The sequence below is a fragment of the Octodon degus genome, unplaced genomic scaffold, assembly GCF_000260255.1.
Source record: "Octodon degus isolate 3935 unplaced genomic scaffold, OctDeg1.0 scaffold00047, whole genome shotgun sequence".
Classification (NCBI taxonomy): domain Eukaryota; kingdom Metazoa; phylum Chordata; class Mammalia; order Rodentia; family Octodontidae; genus Octodon; species Octodon degus.
Genome location: NW_004524623.1, coordinates 14,091,754 through 14,094,032, shown reverse-complemented (window position 1 = coordinate 14,094,032; position 2,279 = coordinate 14,091,754). Strand labels below are relative to the sequence as shown.

General features: G+C 44.6%; 1 protein-coding gene across 7 annotated transcripts in view; it reads right to left on the bottom strand.

Moving 5' to 3' along the window:
- Bicd1 (BICD cargo adaptor 1) overlaps window positions 1–2,279 on the bottom strand; it is a 240,672-nt gene that overhangs the window by 44,041 nt on the left and 194,352 nt on the right. The window lies entirely within an intron of this gene.

The window sequence follows — 2,279 nt, the reverse complement described above, 5'->3', positions numbered from 1 at the left end:
ACAGGTTGCACAGCTTCTTCTGAATTAAGTAATTTTAAGTATCTAAGGTTTGTTGGCAAATATGCTGACATTTGCATTCACTACATTTTCCGCACATAGATTTTCTAAATAGAAAAGCCTTGTTTCCAGCCAGAGACCCTCTTGACCATTCCCCTCACACAACACCCTATTTTTGTTACCCATCTTTTTTTTTTTTTTAATTTATGTATTTGGTACAGGGTCTCACTACACAGCTCAGACCCACAGTAGCACTGGGATTACAGGCGTGCGCCACCACACTCGTTCTTGGGGGCTGGCTTGATGTGCTGCTGGTGCAGCCGGCATAACGTGTTACCAGGGATAGAACTCAGGTCTTCGAGCTTGCCAGGCAGGCGCTTAGACCACCAAGCTATCTCCACAGCCCACTCCTGTCTTTCTGTACCTACGGTTCTGTCTGGAATCAGTCTCTCTCCCCTAGAAACCACTTTCTTATCCTGTAAGAAAAAATTCAAAACTGGCACCATGACTGACTATAACTCCATCACTTGGGAGGCTGCGGCAGGAAGATCACAATTGTAGTTCCACCTGGGCAGCCCTGTCTCAAAAAATAAAGATGGGCTAGGGAGACAGCTCATGACAGAGCCCCCCTGAGTTGGACCCTGGTATTAGACAAAAATAAAACAGAAAGCAAACTCAAGTATGATTGTTTCCATGAAGTCTTTTCTAAAGCTCCCATATGAAACATTAGCTGTTTCCTCTGTAATGTCCTCATAGTGAGGATAATAGTGCGTGTCACACCAAACTGTCACTCTGCCTGTCCTCTGGCATTCTGGGCAGAGTCTTCAGAACCTCACACCTGCTCCAGCCTCATCCACTGAGGGTACCTTCTCCCCACTCATGCCACCCAGAGACAAAAGCCTCTAAAACATCGTAAAGGACAATGAAGATTCACCCAGGATACAGCATGCCTGCTGGAGAGCAAAAAAAAAATTCTCATTTTTTCCCTAAGCCACAGAATTTTCACTTCAGTCTTAATAAGTAACATTCCACAAGGTCTAAATATAATTGTCATCTGATGCTTGAAACTATTTAAGGCATATATGCATCCCAACTACAGCCTTGGTGTCCTTAAAATGTGTAACAAATGTGTAGCTCGAATCCTTTTTGAATCTGATTTACTGAGCCCATCCAGGCTGTGGCTCTGCTCTGAGGCAGATACCACCCCAAGGCACTCAGCTCATCGAGGCAGCTGCGTTCGGCCTGAATCCCTGCAGGGATCGTTGGTCTCAGGCAGATCGGTTCTACCTGGGGAGAAATGGTAGCAGCAACGAGAAAAGAGAGACAAGAAGACAAAAGCTGGGCTAGGTGGTCGCTGGTCTGCCTGATGGGCCAGACTTACATCACGCACAACAACGCAGTCCTTTATTTATACCTTTGCAAAGTTAGTAACATGTGACACAAGGATGACTAGCGACTAATAGCTGACCTTCACCAGACAAGATGCTTATCTCAGGACTGAGGTAGCTTGTTTGCTTTAGGCATTGAGGCCTAGTCCCACCCACACACATCTGATCCATTTTCTAGCTTCCTGGCTCCCAACAAACCCCAGGCGCTGTTTATCCCCCTCTAAAGTGCCAGTCACACTCTTTGGAATCCTGCCTTCTCTCTCCATAAACTGTGCACGCAATCAGTGCATACTGGTGCACAAATTAGTCTCTCCTGGCTGATAAACTATGCTCACATGCTCAGCTAAGCATTTTGACATTTTTCTCGATCTAGTGTTCTAGGCTACATTCAATCTCCAGGTAGAAGTCAGAGAAATTATCTGGATGAACTTGACCCTGTCCTCGATAAAGGTTACATTGCCTCATTTAATATGATTTGGGGTTACTTTTTTTTTTTGCAGTACCAGGGATTGAACTTAGGACTCTGCGCTTGCCAGGCAAGCGCTTATTCTACTGAGCTATCTTCCCCGGCCCTACTTATTATTTCTGTGGCACTGGGGATTAAACCCTGGTGCTTTACACTGAGCTAAATCCCTTTTAAAAATTTTGGCACAGGGTCTTGTTAAGTTGCCCAGCTGGATTTAAAGTCATGGCCCTTCTGCCTCAGCCTTCCAGAGTGATAGGATTAGAGGCATGTGCCACCATGCTGAGCTGATTTTGGATAGTTAAGACCACTCTAAAACTGGCTGAGTTGTTGGGTTTAAGCAGTTATAGTCAAAAGTTACTTCATTCTGACATCAAACTGCAGTCATCCAGTACCTTATTCTTTTTTTTTTTTATATTTATTTATTTATT